Below are 23,412 nucleotides of genomic sequence, written 5' to 3'. Positions count from 1 at the left end.
AAAAGAAAAACACCAAATAACAACTTAAGGGGAATAAACGGTTTAACAATCCTATTATATTTTCAAGATCGTGTAGACATAAACCTACGTATTTGTTGGTTAGTTTGGTGTTTTATGGCACAAAGCAGCTTGGCTAATTGCGCCAAACATCCGGTAAAAAGTTGAAGTAAATTTTGTAAAATTCATAAAAGGAAATTAAGGTAAAACAAAACAAAGGTTAAAAAAACATAAAGAGCATAAAACCAATGTTTACATCCAGTCTAAAGCGACAAGAGAAAAACTACAGTAATACAAGTTGTAATTGACTTTCTGAAGCATAATTGTGATTATCATAACTCGTCAGGAAGACTAACAGGTAAGTTCAAAAAAACATTAAATCACCTGAAGTTGACCTTTCCAGTCCTGGTGTCGAGTTATTTGACGTTATGGCTATTCTCTAATTTCAACTCGAACTAGAGGTACTTTGATTCTTAAAAGGGAATCACATTAAAAAGTTTAATGTATAAATTAAAAACTTAAATATCATTAAAAAGATTAATGGCCTTTAAAAAACTAAACATCTTCATGGTGGGCAGTGTCACCATAACAAAAAACACTGTCTAACGTTATGGACAAACCTTGTGACAGAACATGTTTAAAATGGTGCCTTCGTTGAGAGTCATAACGACGACAATACACTAAAATGTGGCTTATTGTGACCTGAGTGTTACACAAACAACACAGTACCAGATAAAAGAAAACGATGAGTTAAAAAACTGTGACCAATGCATAATCTAGTTAGAACAACTTTCTCTTTCCGATCCTTACGGTAGCTAGACGGCCAAAGTTCAATATAGGGTTTTATTTGGAAAACTTGTTTTCGCGTTGCTCACTCCAAGTCGACTGCCAGCTGGAACGGAGCCGAGTCTTGAATACAGGACCACAGTCCATGTGTGGAACAGGCACAGCGGTGATAGTGCCAGAGCAGATAGATTTAGCTGCGGTGTCGGCGAGCTCGTTCCCGCGAATACCAACGAGGCCCGATATCCAGAAAAACTGGATAGAAGTAGATATTAAAGAGAAATGGGCCAGTCGGTTTTGATATCGGCGAGAACAAGTTGTGAACTAACGTGAAACGATTCCAGGGCCAGTTGAGAAATAAGCGAATCAGTATAAACAGTGCAGTTTCAGTACTGCTTAGCTTCTGTGTGATCCAGGGCAAGAGAAATGGCGTACAGTCCAGCAGTGAACACAGAAGCTGTAGAGGGGATTCTGGGCACATCCACCAAACAACAAACCATGGCAGAGCCCACACAGTCGCCTTATTTCGAACCATCTGTATAAATAGGAATGGAAGGATGGTTCGAAAGATGATCAGCAAATAGCAGACAGTATTTCTAATTGGGAGTGTCCGTTTTTCTCAGATGACTTATAAAGATATGACACATTTAGGAACTGTAAGAAGCCATTATGGGATAGGTTAACCAGTGAATGCAGCAATGTTATCCAAGGACAGACCAAATTCATCCAACTGTGCCTGGATACGAAGGCCAAAAGGAGCAATGGCAGATCGTCTGTTCTGAAAAACGTATGGCCCATTGAGGAAGGAACACACAACCCAAGGTGGGATGCTTTAGTAAGGAACGAAGTTTCGAAGCATATAGTAAAGACAGTTGCAAACGGCAGAGGTGCAAAGAAGGTTCATGAGACTCTATGTATAAGTTCTGAACTGGAGAAGTGCAGAAAGCTCCCAGTGCAGAGCCAAAGTCCTTGATGATGAATGGGGTCCAGCATCTTTAAGGCCAAAGTCCTGGCAGAGCCATAGACCAGTGATACATAGTCGAGTTTCGATTAAATATGAGCACGATATATCTCTGGCAAAAAACGCAAATCCGCTCCCAAGTGGTGGAAGAGAGAACCCGGAAAATGTTCAGTACTCTTGTGCATTTGACCCGTAGCTGCTTGATGTGTGGTATAAAGATGAGCTCACGATCAAAAATAAATCCCAAAAACTTAGTCTCAGGGGCTACAGGCAACACAACTTCATCGATACGGAGTTCGGGATCAGGGTGAATACCCCGTTGGTGGCAAAAATGCAAGCAAACGGTTTTAGAAAGAGGGAGAAGTTAAAGCCAGCTGTGGTCCACTTCAGTAAAAATTGAGGATATTCTGTAGCTTCCGCTCAATATACCTCACGTTCGATGACTGACATGAGATGTGAAAGTCGTCGACATAGAGCCCGTTTGCAAGAGTGAGAGGGAGTTGTTCAGTGATGGCATTAATATTTATACTGAAAAGTCTGACACTCAAAACACAGCCCTGAGGGACTCCAAGTGCTTGTAAAAAAGAACGGGAATGTTTTGAACCAACATGAACTTGGAATCTCCTGTCTATTAAAACAATTTTAATAAAAATGGGCAAATGGCCACATAACCCATATATATGGAAGTCTCACAAAATACCATACCTCCACGTTGTATCATAAGCCTTCTCAATGTCAAAGAATATTGATACAAGATATTTTTGAGAAAGGTTTCTGTGATTGACGTTTCAAGTCGAATCAGGTGGTCCATGGTGGAGCGCTGTCGTCGGAACCCACACTAGGTTTCTTGATTCGAGAAACCAAACAAAACGAGGATTAGCCATCCTCTCTAAGGTCTTACAGAGACAGCCTGTCAAAGTAATTGGACGATAGTTTGAAGGAATCTTGGTATCCTTCCCAGGCTTAGAGAAAGGTAGGACAATAGCCTGGTGCCAGGCATCAGAAAAACAATTCTCCTGCCATATCAGGTTAGAAACGATCAGACAAATAGCAAGAGAAGCAGGAGATACATGGCGCAACATTTCATAGTGTACATCATCAGGTCCAACCGATGTACTGCCAGACCGACGAAAGACCAGTTTGGGTTCCTACCAGTGTAAATGGACCATTATAATCATAGAAACAATCAGCTCAAAAGGAAAGAGGTGATTGCTCTGCCCAAGTCTCGATGGCTAAGAAGGTGAAGGAAGAAGCAGAAGTGCTAAATACCCAGCAAAAGCTTTCACCCAGAGTATCGGCGATGCTTCAGTTATCAGCTACTTACTGGCCATCAGAGAGCAAGATCGAGAGGAGGACAGAATTATATTGCCCACTGACCTTTCAAATCTTGTCCCATATGACTTTGGAACTGGTGCTAGTAGATATGTTGTGAACTTAATCCAAGATTCCTTCTGGCTTTGACGTCTTACCCACCGAGCATGTGCATGGGCCTGTGTAAAGCGATGACTTGCAAGAGTGTGAGATACCTACGAAAAGTATCCCAAGCCCGTTTTTGAGCCTTCCGTGCCATGTGGCAGGCTGAATTCCACCACGGACGAGGATATCGTGGAAAACGTGTCGAAGTTTTAGGAATACATTGAGCAGCTGCTTGTATAATACGCTCAGTTACTGCTGCCACGCATCGTTTATTGATGGCTTACAGACGATGGCAGGATCACGTTCTGCGAGAGCAGTGAAAGAGGGCCAGTTTACTTGATTCAGCTTCCATTGGGGCACGCGGGTTGGATAGCATCGGCTACAGCCAGTCTCTCTAACAATTATAGGAAAATGATCTCTGCCTCGTAAATTATTGTCAACCCTCCATGAAATATGGGAGAATAGTGAAGGGGAGCAAATTGAGAGATCAATAGCACTAAAGGACTGACTAGGTGCATGAAAATAAGTAGAAAAACCAGTACTGAAAAGAGAGGTTGTGATCAGAGAGTACACGCTCTACAAAGCGACCCCTCCTATCAATATCAGCACTTCCCCAGAGGAGATAATGTTCATTAAAGTCCCCCAGGATGAAAAAGGGAGATGGCAACTGTTCAATGAGAGCATCAGACGTCAGGGTGACTACGGCCTCCAAGGGTGTGTCGAGTGGCAAAGACAGGGTAGACATATGCTCATCAACCAATAGTGCCACCCCTCCATGCACTTGTCCATCACATAGCCTTGTCATTTCTATAAAAAAAAAAAGCCGCCGAAAGGTGACTGTATCGGCAGGTTTCAGAAATGTTTCCTGTAAGGAAAGACATACAGGATGGTAGGAATCAATCGGTGTTTAGAAGTCATCCAGATTAGAACGTAAACCTCGGCAGTTCCATTGTATCAGGATGACCATTTTTATTTATTCCACGAATTGGGTGGAAAATTCTTCTGTTTACGACAACGTCTTTTTTCCTCACTGTCTTTCTTCAAGGGAAGTCTGTCGACCTCCATGGACACTGCATTGGGTCGACTGGGCAGGTCTTTATTGTTGGAAGAGGATTCAAGTGAATGAGAACGTAAACGAATGATCGTTTTGCATCTTTGGGTGGGAGAAGAAGATGTGCCCGAGGAAATGCCTGTATCAGAAACCAAAAAAATTTATCTTGGGATTTGCTGGAATGTATATTAAGAGACAGAGATGGGTGTTAAAGTTGATTCATCAACTTTTTAACCATGGAGGTCAAAAGACTTACTTAGTTTGAGAAAGATTCTTTTGGAGGCACAGAGAGATCCGTCTGTACTCCCACTGTAGTTTTGGAACGGAGTGCAGCAGCATACATCCCAGATGAAGTGGTGAACAGCAACATTCGAGCCTAAGGGTAAGTAATGTTATGAATCGTTTTCAAACGCTGCACCTCTTTTTTTTTCAACTGTTTATGGCAAAAACGAAAGTAAGACGGGTGAGAGCCATTGCAACTGACGCAATGAGGGTCCATTTCACACTCATATGCATCGTGGTCTTTGCCACCGCAACGAATACAAGTCAAGGAACCACAACATGACGTCTTGGAGTGATCGAACTGCTGACACTGGAAACATCTGAGAGGATTTGGAATGTATGACCGTACCCTGCAATTAAGATAACCTGGCTTGATGGTGGCAGGTGGACGTGGTGATGTAAATGTCAGAATGAGGACATTGGTCAGCATCGTAATTCCATCTTTGCGAGTGGAGATATGCCTCAATGCAGAAACTCCTTGGGTGGAGAAACCAGCAAGAATCTCTGACTTGGGGATGTTCTTCAAATCCATCTCAACAATAACTCCTCTTGATGAATTCAAAGTAGCATGAGGTGTAACCTCAATAGATATATCCCCAATCACCTTTGAATGCAAGAGGAGTCCACTGTGTTGGGATGCGGATGTTTCCACCAATATGTCACCAGAGCAAAGCTTCTTTACTGACTTTGGAGAACCAGCAAGTCCCTCTAGCCTATTATGAATGAAAAAGAGAGGCATTTGCTCTAAAGGGGTGAAAGAATATGTAGTATAAGAAATTGAGGTAACACAGGTGTTACAGATGTTAAAGATTGCTGCTCAGAATCTTCGAGATATGGTCGTTTACCTATGAGCTGTTTTTTTCACTATTTTATTAAGATTTTTAACTGGAGTATCCATAATAAAGAAAGGGAAATTTCGGTGCCCACTGATCCCATCCACCATGGAGCCCTACGAGGGGACGCACTATAATGTCAAACAAGGACAATGCAGCAACGCCAGGGTTTCGTGAGCACTATACCCAAACAGCAGAATCAGATATAATGTACACAATACATGTTGAGAACCTCCAACACTGGTATTGACCATAGCCCAAGTGGACCAGCCAATTGACCCAAGGGGGGCCACCCCAAGGCCGCCCGTCTACAGGAATTCAAGGCCAAAGTGGTGTGTTTGAGTTGGACCCCTCAACCACCAGGATCCTCTCTTCCCCTTCACGTGTCAATACGCACGGCAAACACGTTGCAGATGTTCAGATCCCAGAGAAGGTAAACTGAAAGAACAGAACATCGAGGGGACCTACGTACTATCAGTTTGAATATATCCTTAACATATAGTACACCTGTTATTTTCACTTATATGCTACAGAAGGAGAAATACTGGAAAACTTAACGCCATAATCTCTGTATTTTTGCAGGGTGAGTACGTTAAAACGAACCTACACGCCACCTTTACACCCCACTTACGTTTTTTGGAGCTGTTTTATTGTTTAACACCATAATAAACAGTACAAAAATGTCTAAAGCATTGTTTGATATTTGTCATCGGTAACAATCTTCTTTGAATATGTATCGCATACAAGCATGCGCACCATATAATGTTCAATTAATTACATATATTGTGATTATGTATATCTCGGTTAGAGTCTATTATATGTCAACAAAGAAACAGATATGTAGTTTCGAATCCCCGTCACGCCAAAGATTCTCGCCCTTTCAGCCGTGAGGGCATTATAATGTGAGGGTCAATCAACTTTTCGTTGGTAAAGGGTAGCTCAAGATTTGACGGTGGATAGTGATGAGTTGCTGCTTTCCCCTCTAGTCCTACACTGCTAAATTAGGGACGGCTAGCGTAGATAGCCCTCGTGTAGCTTTGTACAAAATTCAGATAAACCGATGATCGAACCCATTATTCGTTAGTAAAATCTAGCCCATGATTTAGCGGTGGGAACTACTGTTAAACAGTTCAAAATTAGGGACGACAACAGATAGCCTTATTATTTTTGCCATTAACTAACAAATAAACAGCTGATCTTCGAGTCTTCACAATATTGTCATTAATTTCATTTCAAAACTATCAATTTTTAAATAAATACAAAAGTCGTGAGAAAAAAGTCCATATTTGGAAAGTGTTACAGCATGAAAAGTACAAAACGGCCCCCCAGCTATAACACACGTGAAACGTTACACTACCACATTCAAAATCAGTAGGCTTTGTTCTGTTTAATTATTTAAAACAAATGCTAAAAATATGCAGTGTTTGAATGTCCATTAATTTTAAAAGTAGAAAAACTTCATTTTTTATGCTATGCTCAGCATACAAGTAAACAAACAAATTCTCGGTCACACAACTCATTGACAATGGATCCAGCCAGACTTGCACAGTTGACAAAAAAAGAAAAAGCAGGTCGTCAATAAAGATCCACCTATCCACTCTCAAGCTCTTTCAGGAAATATTAAATACAGGTTTCGATCAAACGTATTTTAACGTGTTGCCTCACACAACAAAAACTTATATTCAAACAACTTACAAATGCTTTACACGGTATAGCATGCAATGTAAGTCGAAGCAGAAAAAAGCTGTTTTTCTTTAAATTATATTTGATATCATGCAACATAGAATAGGGTAAAAAACTTTTAACTAACTTCATCTCAAAAAAACAAAGTGGTGAGCTATTTCACGACTAAACGTTAAATTACTCATGTATTCAAAAAAAGCTTTAGAAATATAACTTTTATTGCAGGTTTTGTTTCTTATGATTAATGGGATGCAAATACGAAAGGTTCAAGATTCGAGCTCGTTATATGCCACTGACCACGTTTCGAACTATTAGTTTTAAGCGCGTTATAAAAGTGACAGTTAATTTCGCCACTTGATTAAGAGTAGCTTTGTAGGCGGTAAACGCTAATTTAAATTATGGTTTTTGAACTAGTCATTAACCCTTTAGTTGCAATAAGGTGGCGCTCAGGTTGAAAATATTAAATACAAAATTTGTTTGAAATAATAAAGAATTAGTTATTTTATCTATGTTGTAATCTTAAGAGTCGTTTACTGATGAAATTCATATATTTCACAAATTAGGTGTAAAGACGGAAAATTAGTTTGTTTATTTTGAATTTCGCTCAAAGTTACACGAGGGCCAACTACGCTAGCCGTCTCTAATTTAGCAGTGTAAGACTAGAAGGAAAGCAGCTAGTCATCACCACCCAACGACAACTTTTGGACTACTCTTTTTAACAACGAATAGTGGGATTCACCGTCACATTATAATGCCCACACGGCTGAAAGGGCGAGATATAATATGTTTGGTGTAACGGGAATTCGAACCCGCGACCCTAAGATTTCGAATCGAGGGCCATAACACCTGGCCATGCCGGGCCTGTAAAATTAGAACATAGCTAAAAAATAAGAGTAAAAATCGTTATTGTTCTGTTTCAGTTAACTCTTTCATGGCTTAAATTGTGTTGTACTAAATACTATTTTAACTTTCCGATAAATAAAATCCTCTGTTATACCACAATTTGGTGTTCGCTCTGAAGTAGCACTATATGAACGAATCGAACTTCTGACCTCAAAAGTACTTTACCACTGTAGTCATGGTGGTTGTTGACCGCCCAAAGGATGCCACTTCAGTGGAGAGTCGCCATGTGAGAGAAGATCAAAGAATGCTGCCTGAGGGTTACATAACTATTACGTCATATTCCAAAGCCTGGATGTTATATAACTGTTATGTAATATGGAAAATATCTGTAATTTTAGATTTACTCATCAGTGGGCTGGATGGTAGGCACGTTGCTAAGACACCATGGCAGGTGAATGTTGTCATGCTTCCGTGTAAAGGGTGACATAATTCGATACCAGAGTGCAACTTACTATATACAAATGCTGTTACCATGATATTTTAAAGATATTTGGTTACTAATAAAAATGTTTGTATAAGCAGATTGTCTTACTAGGCATATTGAGTGTGTTTTACGAAGGAGGATTGTATTTGTTTAGGCAGACAGTGTTACTATACTTCTGCAGGATTGCAACAGATTTTAACTTACCTCAATTTATGTTTATAATTTTCACTTTTATATTTAACTATATTACATATGTTTCACATAGGTGGAATGTATTACTAGGTGGATCGCGATATCAAGGGCTTTTGGTAGATGAATTATATTGATGAGGTGAGTAATGTTGCAGCATGTGGTATTGCTAGAAAGATAGTCCAGTAGACTGATAAGTCATTGTAGGATAATCTGAGCATGTGATTATGTCATCAATGTTTAGATTTTATTAGAAAGCTACAAGGAAACCATTATTTTAAAAATATAAGTATTATAACAGTATTAGATGTGCCAGTTTTCATCATACACATTATGTATTATTTGAATGAGACAAATAGTACAGCCAAAAATTACCTTATATACTTTTACAATTATCGGTCCTGAAAGAATTTTATCACATTTATTATAATGTTTCATTGTTATAAATATTGAACGAAAAATCTCATTGTTTTTGTTATGAATTAGTATGTATTTAATGTAATGACTGCAGTTTTTGCTTCTTTATTTAAATTGCATATCATGTTTTTTTTTATTTTCTGAAATTTTGTAAGTAAAACACTTGGCAATACTTTATTCATTTATAGTTGCATTTCTATATCAAATATATATAACATATAAATGTCCTGAAAAGGAAACTTACTTAAATTTTTAAATGATATAAATATTTCTCATGTTTAGTTTTATAAAGTGATTTGTTCTAGTCAAATTTAAAGGATCTGCATAAACAACTATGAATCACAAAACTAGTTCAAGATTTTATAAAAGGTCTCTCATTTGTGCAAGACACCACTGGCTCCTCAATATAAGTATATATGGTTTTACGAAAGCACTTGAGGTAGAACTGTGAGATAACTTTTGTAAATCTTATAAAGAGTTTCTTGAAGGTTAAAATGTAAGAAGTATGACTCCATTAGTTTGTATTTGTGTTATAGCAAAGCCACATAGAGCTATCTGCTCAGCCCACCGAGGGGAATCGAACCCCTGATTTTATCGTTGTAAATCCAGAGACATACCACTGTACTAGCAGGGGGCGACTCCGTTAGTATGTTATACGACATAAGTAACAGTAATTTAATTATAATATGTATGATATCTGAATAACGGTCTGTGGAGATAAATCTAACCACAATGGTGGATGTCTGACATGGTGTTTATGTTATTTTATATGAATGCTCTTTACAAGCTCATTTCATGTAAAACAGGGATATGTCTATTTTTGTACACCATCCTTTTTGACCTGAGGTTACAGAACTTACAAGTATATCATTGTATTGAAGACATTCACTTAGTATTCACTGTACTATTTGTTCCAATGACATAGTTTAATCTTATTAAGTAGTGAAAGTAAAATGTGTTTCTTGCAAATTACAGTTGAAATATGAGAACTGTACATACACTTACTTTTTCGTTTATAAACTATATAACAAATTTTATTGAACTGTAAAAAGTAATAATATGACATATTATGTGTGACAAGTCCAATTTGAAGCTTGTGATTTTATTTACACACATTAATGATCTCTTATGTTTATGGAGGCTTGTGTTACTTAAACACGTTCATTAGAAATATGAATAATCAGTTCATAGAGTCTAATCTAATAGAAAGTATACAATAATTATGCTAACTAAAATTTCCATGTCCTATCAAAAATTGAGAAAAATAACATCATGAATACATATTTAGTGTTTTATGTTCCTACATATTGTGAAAGAACCAACAGAATATGTATACTGATCTTTATATTCAGTGACATACAAAAGTTAACCATCACTGTTTAAGTTCAAAAATGTCGACCATTAAATTTATAAACCACTGTTTCGATTTATTAAGAAAATATGTGATTATGCAGAGTTTGAATAATTTGTTTTCAACATATAGTAGCATATGGATTTATGTATTACTAATGATTGTATAATCATAAATAGTGACTTATACTATGTATTATAATATTCTGTTGTATTAAACTTTGAATTCTATCAGCCCCCCTCTTCTTTGTAAAATTTCAATATACTGTCAGGTGTGATAAATCAGCCTAAACATTTAATAAGACTGAAGTGTCTAGACCATCTATTAATTGTAAATATTCGTCTTTCTATCATCTGTGTTCAATGTTAATTACCTTCGATAGAAGTGGGAAAAACACCCACAAAAGGTAGTTCATTAAATGTTCAAAATACCTAAAGAAAGCTAAGAATATATTTTTCTATAGTAGCAATGGTTAAACACACTTATTTAGACAGATCCTTTAAACTTTAGTGGAACAAATCAACTTATAATGCTACACATAAACATTGTTGAATTTTATTTAGAGCTTTAAACAAGAATCTTTTTCAGGATAATGGGTTTTTTATATCGAATACAGAAATAAAAACTATAAAACAAACAAATTAGTACTAAGTATTTTACCTATAAAATTTCAAAAAATGCAAAAAGTATGCACTTAAATTAGATGTAGAAGCAAAAACTACAGAACTAATAAATTAGCAATGTTTTATATATAAATCATAAGAAAATGAAAATATGTATGTCATGCAAATTAAATATAGAAGCAACAACTATAATCAGTACATGAAATATGCACTAAATCACACCATCAGCTGTCTCATTAAATATTTATAAAAATCAAATGTTGGTTGCAATAAAATATTTTCAAGACAGATAATTGTAAAAGTACAGTACTGTGGAATAGTGTTAAGACAAAGTCAAAAATAAGATTTCAGGCGTCTTTCAAAGAATAATGAGACAGATCACAGGTGAAACATTAAAATATTATTAACCTTCATATTTAACAAAACAGAAGCTCACTGTAAGTGCTTGAGTTCATAAAACAGTTAATATTTAGTGTGTTCCCCTTTTGCTTTAAAACTGTAGACAGTTTTTCAGCCATTGTTGCAACACATTTAATCAAAGTGTCCTTTAGGATTTAACACCAAATGTCTGTAATACTGTCCTATATAGTTTCTTTGGAAGTACCTGTTGATTTATCAAATTTTTTATCTTCAAATCACAGATATGCTCAATTAAGTTGAGATCAGGGCTTTGTGGGGACCTTTCCATTCTTTCAGTGATTCCAACAGCTTCTTCCTTAGCTAAGTAATTTATGCCTAGGTTTGAGATCATTATCTTTTTGATAGTAGAATCCTTTACTAATAATATACATACTACTTAGTATACCATGATTAATCAGTATCTGATGGTACTTGCATGATGTATTTTCCCATTTATTTTGCAAATATTTCCTATCACATCAGCAGAAAAACATTCAACTAACCATTAGATTGCCTTTCCCTCTTGATTGCCTTCATGATAATTGTTGTGTATTGAGTTAAGTATCTTTCACCTTTCTTATACCAGAAGTACAACTCATGCATTGAATAAGATATTTCAAACCTAATCTCATCCGTCCATAACACCCTTTTCCAATCATCAGTAGTCCAGTATTTGTACTTTTTAGCATATGTCAATCTCTTGACAGTACTTGAAAATCAAAGTAACGGCTTTTTTAACTGCTACACGACCAAATATTCCACACACATTGAGTCTTCCTGGTACTGTAGGTCTAAATACGTTTCTGTCACTCGATTAGTGGTTGTTTATCTCATGCTTGAGATCAGTGGCAGTTTTTCTTTTGACCCAAAGGTTGCATAAATGAAGGTACTTAACATAAGTATCATAGAATTCAGGTGTTCTTTCTCTTCCTTTACTATTTTTAAATTTACCTGTCTCAGTCTCACGATCTAGGGATACTTGACAGTATTTGGGGAGCGATTTCAAGTCTGCAGCAATTTGTTGAATGGTGAAACCAACGTCATGTAAAGTTTTTATGTAAACTCTCTGTTCTACTGAGAATTATCTACGCTGTTTGAGACATGGCATGACAAAAGAACTTAATATATTGTGTTAAACACTATTTTATCACGGATTATTTGTGGAGTGCTATTAACTTGATTTCTTCTATCATACACCAGTACCATGTGTCATCTCATTACTAGCTTCTTCTTGTATAGTTAAGACACTACATGGTGCACTATAACAGTTACTTCAGACCCTAAATTTGATTAGTATGTTCATTCAAGCAGAGCTCTTATGACATACCCTTGGTACAAGTATATAGGAATTCTAAAGAATTATGGGCATTCTCATCCTGGCTCATACAAGCATCAACACGGATCGGTCAAGCATTACCCCAGTGTTTTAATTTACATTCTGTAATAGTATAGAAGAATTACGTCCATAAAGTGGAAAGATTGACAAAATATTTTTTGTTCTAACATTTCTGCAGTTCTATATGTAAGGTAAATTACTCAGTCAAACAATAGATAATATGTACGATAAAACTAACTCGTGTAACAGTGTCATAATAGTTGTCTCATTAAAATATGGCATAACTACATGTTGCGATATCCTATGATAAACTCATCATCCTATTCAACTATCTACCTAGTAATAATAGGATGATATCATCCACTGTAGCAGTAAAAACCTTAGTAACACACTTAGTTTACTTTCCACCTATAGAGCTTAAATATCACAATCCACCTTGTAACATCTGCCTTTGTGAAACATGTTTAACATAGTTAAGTATAAAAATAGCAATTACAAACATAAATTGAGACAAATTGAAATATGTAAACAATTCTGCAAAAGTATAGTAAGATATATCATCCGCCTAAAGATATATCATCCACCTATAGAATCATATGAAAACCATCTGCATGTTCAAATATTATTCTTAGTAATTCCATCCGCCTGTAGTATCAAGCCCCCTCTTGTCAAACTATGATGTCAACCCCTTCTCTAATACAGCAATGCATTATGGTGTCAATCTATAGATCCCTGAAAGAGTCGCGCCCTCTATTTCCCATTACATAAGAATTATATAACTATCAGGTGTCGTATTTAATGTTTTACTTATAAAGCAAAATGGCAATTGTGATAATTGTAAAATCAACATAATGCAAAATAGATGAAATCATTATTTATAAGATTTTCTTACTATAAAGTTAATGTCACGTTCTTTGGCAGTACACAACTTCTATCATCAAGTGGAACTAAATTATGACAACATCCACCCATCATGGCAGTCTTTTAATGTGCCACTAGCCCGCCCTCTGGTGAGTAACACTAACTACAGATTTTTTGCATATTAAATAACAGTTATATAATCCTCAGGTGTATATATTACGTAATAATAATGTAACCCTCAGACTGCATCCTTTGGTGGTCAAGTACCGCCTTAACTACTTATTCAAGCAAAATCCTTATACCGCCATACTGCGAGGCCAAACTCTGTCCATGTGTTTAACAAATGAGAGTATAAGATGAATCAAACGTTACCATGAACAGTTTGTACAAAAATCGAATTTGTTCTGCTTCATATGGATTTCAGAAATAAAAATAATATAAACAAAACATCTGTGACCAAAACAATTTCACATTTAAAAATATTAAACACCATACTGTTACAGAGTGGATTAACGGTTACTATTAAGCCAAGTTCAAATTGCAATAGTCGTTTTAAAATTCACATGTAGACGCTGAATATCCGTACATTAATTTTACACTTTCTCTCCTTATCAAAATTTCATGAGTATATTATTTATGTTTCTATTCTGCTCAGAAAGCTTACTCGACAGTGAACGACGAGTTGTAATCGGTAGTGAACACACTAATAAGGAAATCTGAAATCAATTCATCAACCTTACATGTGCTGTTAAAGGTCACTTGTGTTTATACGCATCTTTAAGCAAGAGGACACGCTAAACAACCCCTTGTAATATGCAAGTGACTCATTTCAGCTACCACATGCTGTATTAAGCTTACCGTTTTTGTAAAAGCTGTGTTTGTTGCCCTCTAACTACACAGATATACGCAGTGAGATATCTGTATTTTGTACACTGCAGGGAGTCGAATCCCGGATTTAAACGTTGCAACTCCGTAAAGTTACTGCTAACCCATTGTGAGGTCTTGAAAAAACGAGGCTGTGATTCCACTAATGATTTTTTTTATTATTTTCACGTAGAAATAATAATTTAGCTTTCACGAGTTCAGAGCGAGATAATTTTTTCAGCGAATCTATCTGAAATATTTAATTCAAGTGAAAAGTTATGGTTAATCAGAAAAAATATATTTCATAAACGAACAAATTGCATTTTTCTAGTCGTTATTTTAGCAACATGTATATTTTATATTATCCATTGACTTTAATGCTTTAATAATAAATTGATATAAATTGTATTTTTTAATTCCAAATTTAAAAGCGCGATTTTTGAAACATTTTAATACAGTGTTAGTATTCAGAAAATATGACTCCAAACAGTATAATAAAAATATAGAGTTCAACTTATTAAACTAAAAGTAGAATTGTTCTAATCAATCCTTACCAAACTTGCTCGTCCTTCAGCCATGGGGACGTTATAAGATACGATCAATCCCACTTTCATTGGTAAAAGAGTAGCCTAAGAGTTGGCGGTGGATAGTGACGACTAGCTGCCTTCCCTGTAGTCTTACACTGATAAATTAGGGACGGCTAGCGCAGATAGCTCTCGTGTAGCTTTGCGTGAAATTCAAAACAAAACAAACCAATTTAATAAATTATGATACACATCACTCATGAAGCGTTAGCCCAGTTGAACAGATAACTTAATTCTGAAGTTTTGTGCAAATACAAAATATATTTTCATTTAATCATTTAGTTAGGTTAGTAAGATCTGCAAAGCTAGTACTATTAAAACAACAAAACACGTAGACTCGCAAAGTAAAATTATACGTATGTTAAGAACTAAACAGCAGATTGAAGTATGTGGATTACAAATATATGTGATATTTCAAATATACACTACTTTGTATGCATAAGCCTTTTTATATGCAGAACTGACAATTTATACTTAGGTGAACTAATGCAAAAAAATACAAAAAAGAACGGTCTGTCCCGAGCTACTTAACAATAATGTAAATTAAGATTTACGGTGCAAATGATCCCTAGTGGGACAACGATAAGTTTACGGAATTACAACGCTAAAATTAGAAGTTCGATTAACGTCGGCGTCGGCAAACACAACAGAGAGTCCGAAGTGGCTCTACTAAAAAAACACAAACCACACAGTTCAAGTCAAATAGTAGAGTGCTTTAAAGTTTTATATTAATGTGCTCCAAAGACAAAAAACAACAACAACAATTTATTGAATATTTTAAATGTAGTCACCAGTTTTTGTTTGTTTGTGTGTTTTCTGTTGTTTTTGTTTTCTTTTGTTGGAAGGGACTAAAATGTGAGCTTCCTTGATCAGTTATGGGATTGTTTTCTAGTGTGTTTTTGTAAACGGTATACATCAATTCACTTCATGGCTGTATAAAATGGTGTAATTGTTTGGGTTCTGTGTTTGAAGTTTCCCGTTTCCATACGATGTTTTCTTATATATAAGGCCCGGCATAGCCAGGTGGTTAAGACACTCGACTAGTAATCTGAGGGTCGCAGGTTCGAATCCCCGTCACACCAAACATGTTCGCCCTTTCAGCCGTAGGGGAGTTGTAAGTGACGGTCAATCCCACAATTCGTTGGTAAAAGAATAGCCCAAGAGTTGGTGGTGATGACTAGCTGCCGTCCCTTTAGTCTTACATTAATAAATTAGTGACGGCTAATGCAGATAGCCTTCGTGTAACTTAGCGCGAAATTCAAAGACAAACAAACAAACTTGTATACAACATTATATTTATTACATTTTAAGTTGTTTTAAGAACTAAAAATCTAAATTAAAGGGGAAAATGATGTGTTAAAATAGAATATAAAGACAAGTAGATTAATTTTCTTTCTATAAACCAGGTGAAACACCTCAAAATTGGTGATAAACATTTATGGCTTACGATAAGTACATACAATTGAACTGTATAGTTACGTCATTAGTTTAAGTATACACGACACAAGCTAGAAACTGAAAGAAGTATTTAAGAAAAGCCACAAGAGCAGAAACAATATTTTTAAAAAATTGTTTTCAAAACGACCAATAAAACTAACAAAATACAGGAAATGATGTTACTTAATTACAATACGCACATTATTAATTCTTTAATAGCCATAAGCACAAATATGGCTCCTTTTAGAGCACATACACGATCCTCTCTAGAGTACAAACTGTAAAGGATTTATTATTATATATTTATTTTAATATAGATGTTTGTTTCAGCTAAATATATATTCAGAAATGCATTACTTTATTATATTATACGTATATTGCGAAATTTCGCCTATTCACTAAATTTGTAGAAGATTCTCGAGTGTAAAAATCAACAATGTATGTTTTACGAAAGCGTTAATGTATCATCAGTATCCTTGAGCCAACTGAATATTCTAGAATCTCACTAGCCTAACATTTATAAACCGACGCGCCAAGAGATAGTGTATATTGTGGGTTTGCTACAGTTAGTATACTATAAACCTCGGAAGCTATAACTGCGATAAACGCTTAATAAACGGGAAACTACAGATACTTGACCAGATACGTTTATAGACTTTGAACATTACAAACCGTTTAACTTCAGCAGATTAACATTGAGCGTTAGTATTTCTAGGAAGACATTATATAACTACAACAGTGAAAAACTCATTTGTGATCAGCGAAGAGCTAGCTAGCTCGCCTTTAACTAAATTGTACTGATATCAACTCAAAATTAATCCACTCGTTGCGAACTTTCGTTAAAATATAAAGGAAGTTTGGGATCAGATAAAAGACTCAACATCATTTATAAGTTTGTAAAACTTTTGTGTGTAAACCATTATTTGTAATAACCGTTATTATAAATTGTATTGTTGTTTGTATATTAAAATATATTGGTATTAAGAAAGAAAGGTGTGTGTATCAATCATAAATACGATACACCTCTACATTTAATTAACTACTAAGTTAAAATTAAATTAATTTTCAAGCAACTTGAAATCATAATACATTAAATGTGCAGAATAACCTGGAGGTTCATCCAAGATAAATTATAATACATGACCTCCTCTACAAGTATAAATAGTCTATTTAAGCCAAATTTTTACTTACCTGTCATATTTGTGTAAGAGCTGAAGAAGTCCTTAATATAGCAGCTAAAACGTAGCCCCACCACTAGAAACAAGCAGGAGCAGTCCATTTAAGCCACGTCTCTACTATATCCATAAAAAAACTGCAATAAAAAAGTAACGCAACTATTACGAGCTACGTTGTTTTTTGTTTGTTTAATCTCGGTATAATTCTTGAGTTATTGTCTCATATACAGGGTGGTACGAACGTTGGTTGATTCATTCAAGACTCTTCTGTGTATGAATAATGTAATTTACAGCACCAGAACTTGTTGGTCCTTTATCAACTGGTGTGCTTCACTTATCATCTGTTCACATACATGCATGCAATAACAGGTGTAATTTTGAAAAAAAGGAAGCAAGGTACTGCTGTCAGACAATTCGATTTTAGACTACCGTTTATTTATATTATATATATACACACACACACACGTATATATACAGTAAAACCTGTCTGAGGCGGAATGGCACGGAACCGAGTAAAATTTACGGTTTAAGCAGGTTTACTGGCTTAGACATAGCGAACATGCATTTTCTTAATTATAAATAATTTTTGAGTGGAACGTTATACTTGCTTGACTCAAGGGAAGTAAGACGTTTGTGAATAAAGTTATTATACTGTTTATGCTATATTTATTAGAATAAAATCAAAATAGACATTCAAAATATATATAAGTACACAAAATCTTAATCAAATTTAGAAAGTGTCCGATTTCAACTGTTTCGTTTTTTACTGGGCTTTCTCATGCGGCTAAAAAAGAACGCCAATTCTACGACCTTTTCATGAAGTTCATTTTCCCCCTTTATTTTTGCATACAATTTGATAGCGTTAATATAACTTAACACTTGTGAAGAAGTAGGAATTTCTATTTCCTCACTATCTTTTCCATTTTGTTCATCTTCTGAATTTCTCACACCGTTACCATCTTGCGATTCTATTACAGATGTTAAATCAATTTTATCAGTTTCTGTTAAAACATTCTTGTGAACGTTTACAAAACTTACCGCGTTCACAGAATTATCTGCATCAATCTTCTCAATCAGAGTTTGGATTTCACTAGAATCGTCATAACAATCAACTTCTCCACAATATCCGCCATTATGGTGAATAAATCCACAGTTTCGAAAGCACTTTATTACGCATTCGATTGAATGACTTAAAAATGCAATTGCATCTAACACTTCAATTTTCATGGTCATTTCAGATGTTCTTTTACACTCATCCACGTTTGCAATAATAAGCTGAAGCATCAATTTTCCGTATTTCAATTTTGTACACTGTATAAACCATTATCTAGTGGCTGTAGAACTGATGTTGTACATGGAGGTAGAAAGACTAAATGAACATTTGAAAGTTGAACTTCTGAGTGACAAGTTGCATTATCTAAGAAAAATAGAATAGTCCTATTTTCTTGTTCCATTCTTTTGTTTAATGTGTTCAAAAATTCCTCGAATATGACACTTGTCATCCACGCTTTATTATTCGCTTTCCATTCCACAGGAAATTGATTCTTCCTTAAATTTTTAAAACAGCGTAGATTTTCACTTTTAGCTATAACCCGTGGTAACTTTTCCCTAAATTTTAAAAGTAGGAAAATAGAAAATTATTTTTGCGTGAGAATGATTTAAAGAGTAGAATTTTGCTCTTGAAAGACAAATATATTTCTACAAGTCATGAATCTAATTTAACTACAAAAGTAACAACGACAGAAAAAAGAACAAATATATTTAACCAATATTTACTGTAACAAAATGTCCGAGAATTTATTAATATTTTAACAAATTATTAATTAAACAATAATGTATTAATATTTAAAGAAATTATTAATTAAATAAGAAATTAATGTTTAATCAAAAACATTTTTTCCGCCTTACTCAGGTTCTAATCCTACTTGTTGATAGATGAGATGGGTGAAAGATAGTTTTCCGTCCGCGTTACGCAGGTTCCGCCATATAAAGGGCCTTTTATAAAAGAAAGCTTAGGATAACGTTGCAAAAATTTGATATTACCGGCTTAGAAAGGTTTTGCTGTGTATTACAATGCATTGTATCATATATTAAAGAAGCGAATAGTAAATATATCTGGAGAAACTTATTGTTCACTAAATACACAAATAACGTATGTACTAATAAAGAGCGAGGAAGGATTCCTTGTTCTCAAACACTTCTCTTTCGACCAGACACGCATACACAATTATGGGACTTTCATGCAACGTTGCTGTGCACAGCGAGTGGAGTTATGCTAGTCAGAATTTGGTCCTCTCGTGCTGAACGCGTGAGTTCGTGATCATCTCGACACACTTCCGATAGTGACAAGGGGATAAGAGAGAAAGTATACTTCTACGACGTAAATACATTATTAATTTGTGAAGTCTGGCTTTTGTGTTTCTTCAATACCTGTATGTGGATTAAAACTATTGATTTTCTGCATATGTTTAATTTGGCAATATTTGACTTAACCGCTTTACTAGATTACAGGTTGACTTTTTTTTCTTGGAACAAGGGCCTGGCATGGACAAGCGCGTAAGGCGTGCGACTCGTAATCCGAGGGTCGCGGGTTCGCGCCCGCGTCGCGCTAAAACATGCTCGCCCTCCTAGCCGTGGGGGCGTATAATGTGACGGTCAATCCCACTGTTCGTTGGTAAAAGAGTAGCCCAAGAGTTGGCGGTGGGTGGTGATGACTAGCTGCCTTCCCTCTAGTCTTACACTGCTAAATTAGGGACGGCTAGCACAGATAGCCCTCGAGTAGCTTTGTGCGAAATTCCAGAACAAACAAACAAACAAACAATTCTTGGAACATATGACGTCACCCTAGTTGTTGTACAACTAGCTACACACAATAAGGGCTTAATGTATACAAGAGGCCGTATATATAAATAATATGTGTATCTTTTGGACATTACTGGTGTTTACGTTACTGTTAGACAGCCGGAAAGCATTAGAGAGCCAAAAGTGTTTCAATACACATGTAATGTATAATTTAATGTGTGCCATTACATTAATATTCAGATACAACATTTCAGCAGATAATGTTGTTCCTGATTACGTAAAAACGACATCGAATTTCAATTTTTATGTTCTGAAAGTAGTTAAGATTTGATTTGAGGCACATATATATATATATATTAACAAAGCAGCGCCCTTGTAACAGTCTTTGCAAAGTTCTCAAGTTTTCATCGAAAGAAAGGCGTTAAAGTGGCATTCGAAATATAATGTTCCAGCATGTGTGAAACACTTGTGTTGTGTACATATATATAAAGACTATAATTTTCACTTTTTCTTTATATTTCTATGAACATTATTCAGGTAAAAGCTATGTATTGTCTATGATTGTTCTAAATCGTTTTAGCGTTATGAGTTTAACCAATCAGCGTCAATTGTTAAGATTTGGATACTTGAATTTTCACTTCTTAGCTGTGCAAAGCGTGTGTATGAAATAAGCATGCAGTAAGGCGTACGTGGGTGGACGTAACGCGTTAAAACCCCTATGTAGTGTGTTTAGTTTTTGTTAATCTATTCAAATATATTCAGTGCTTTAGATTCGACGTATTGATCAACATGCTAAATAGATTTGGTTGTCCTACAGATCTATAGAATGATATAATATATGGATGCAAATTAAGATGCTTCGTATACAAAAGATTCCTGGTGTTTGGCACGCGCCTATTGTCCAGATGAATTTACGTTAGGAATTATAGAGAAGTATATGAGTAGGTTCAGAACAACAATTCCTTCGGGAAAACAATTACATTTCAGCAAAGAATCATAGCGCAAAGAAATACGGAGTAATGACACTCAAAAAGAAGTAATTTGAAAGTTTTTGGAGATAATGTGATGTACACAGAGATGTAGAACTTTGTTCCCCCCCCCCTAAAAAGTACTCTACAACTATTGTTTAGAAACACTTTCTCTGTTTCCGAAAAGTATTGAAGTTAACATGTTCGTTTGTTTTTCATATACTGCTTCTTACTTACTGAATTTTATATACGAAGGACATATCTGAATTTTAGAATTTTCATATACTTAACATTTAAAAAATCGTTTATATCATAAGTAAAAAGAGCGTAAACATATAAACGCCATGTAAAAACATACGTTAAAATCTATAACGATAAGCGTACCTTTGTTACACAATATACAAAATATTATCATGACTATTAAGTACACAATTGTTACCTAACTTACGGAATAGTACCATGACTATTAAGTATAAAAACAACTGTCACCTAATTTACGGAATAGTACCATAACTATTAAGTATACAATTATTACCTAATTTAAGGAATAGTACCATGACTATTAAGTATACAATTGTCACCTAATTTACGGAATAGTACCTTGACTATTAAACATACAACTGTTACATAATTTAAAGATTAGTACCGTGACTATTAAGCATACAACTGTTACCTACCTTACAGAATAGTACCATGACTAATAAGTACACAACTGTTACCTACCTTACAGAATAGTACGATGACTATCAAGTATACAATTGTTGCCTAATTTACGGAATAGTACCATGGCAATCAAGCATGCAACTGTTACCTAACTTAAAGATTAGTACCATGACTATTAAGCATACAACTGTTACATAACTTAAAGATTAGTACCGTGACTATTAAGCATACAACTGTTACCTACCTTACAGAATAGTACCATGGCAATCAAGCATGCAACTGTTACCTACCTTACAGATTAATACCGTGACTATCAAGCATACAACTGTTACCTACCTTACCGTGACTATTAAGTATATAAGTGTTACCTAACTTAAAGATTAGTACCATGACTATTAAGCATACAACTGTTACATAACTTAAAGATTAGTACCGTGACTATTAAGCATACAACTGTTACCTACCTTACAGAATAGTACCATGACTAATAAGTACACAACTGTTACCTACCTTACAGAATAGTACGATGACTATCAAGTATACAATTGTTGCCTAATTTACGGAATAGTACCATGGCAATCAAGCATGCAACTGTTACCTAACTTAAAGATTAGTACCATGACTATTAAGCATACAACTGTTACATAACTTAAAGATTAGTACCGTGACTATTAAGCATACAACTGTTACCTACCTTACAGAATAGTACCATGGCAATCAAGCATGCAACTGTTACCTACCTTACAGAATAGTACCATGACTATTAAGCATACAACGGTTACCTAACTTAAAGATTAATACCGTGACTATCAAGCATACAACTGTTACCTACCTTACCGTGACTATTAAGTATATAAGTGTTACCTAACTTAAAGATTAGTACCATGACTATTAAGCATACAACTGTTACATAACTTAAAGATTAGTACCGTGACTATTAAGCATACAACTGTTACCTACCTTACAGAATAGTACCATGACTAATAAGTACACAACTGTTACCTACCTTACAGAATAGTACGATGACTATCAAGTATACAATTGTTGCCTAATTTACGGAATAGTACCATGGCAATCAAGCATGCAACTGTTACCTAACTTAAAGATTAGTACCATGACTATTAAGCATACAACGGTTACCTAACTTAAAGATTAATACCGTGACTATCAAGCATACAACTGTTACCTACCTTACCGTGACTATTAAGTATATAAGTGTTATCTAACATAAAGATGAGTACCATGACTATTAAGTACACAACTGTTACCTAATTTACAGAATAGTACCATGACTATTAAGCATACAAATGTTACCTAATTTACGGAATAGCACCATGACTATTAAATATAGAATTTTTTCGTAATTTACACGATATCCTCGTGACGATTAAGCATACCTTTGTTATCTAA

General features: G+C 35.2%; 1 protein-coding gene and 1 long non-coding RNA gene across 6 annotated transcripts in view; one reads left to right on the top strand and one right to left on the bottom strand.

Moving 5' to 3' along the window:
• Positions 1-23,412, bottom strand: part of LOC143239480 (homeobox protein cut-like) — a 383,408-nt gene that overhangs the window by 347,295 nt on the left and 12,701 nt on the right. The window lies entirely within an intron of this gene.
• LOC143239483 (uncharacterized) overlaps positions 8,468-23,412 on the top strand; it is a 56,855-nt gene continuing 41,910 nt past the window's right edge. The window contains exons 1-2 of the long non-coding RNA XR_013021211.1: positions 8,468-8,663; positions 13,570-13,658. This is a non-coding gene — a long non-coding RNA (uncharacterized LOC143239483). The remainder of the gene's footprint in view (positions 8,664-13,569; positions 13,659-23,412) is intronic.

This window comes from Tachypleus tridentatus, chromosome 13 (assembly GCF_004210375.1).
Source record: "Tachypleus tridentatus isolate NWPU-2018 chromosome 13, ASM421037v1, whole genome shotgun sequence".
Taxonomy (NCBI): domain Eukaryota; kingdom Metazoa; phylum Arthropoda; class Merostomata; order Xiphosura; family Limulidae; genus Tachypleus; species Tachypleus tridentatus.
Note: the sequence above shows the minus strand (reverse complement) of the source record. Positions and strands in the feature narration are given on the sequence as shown.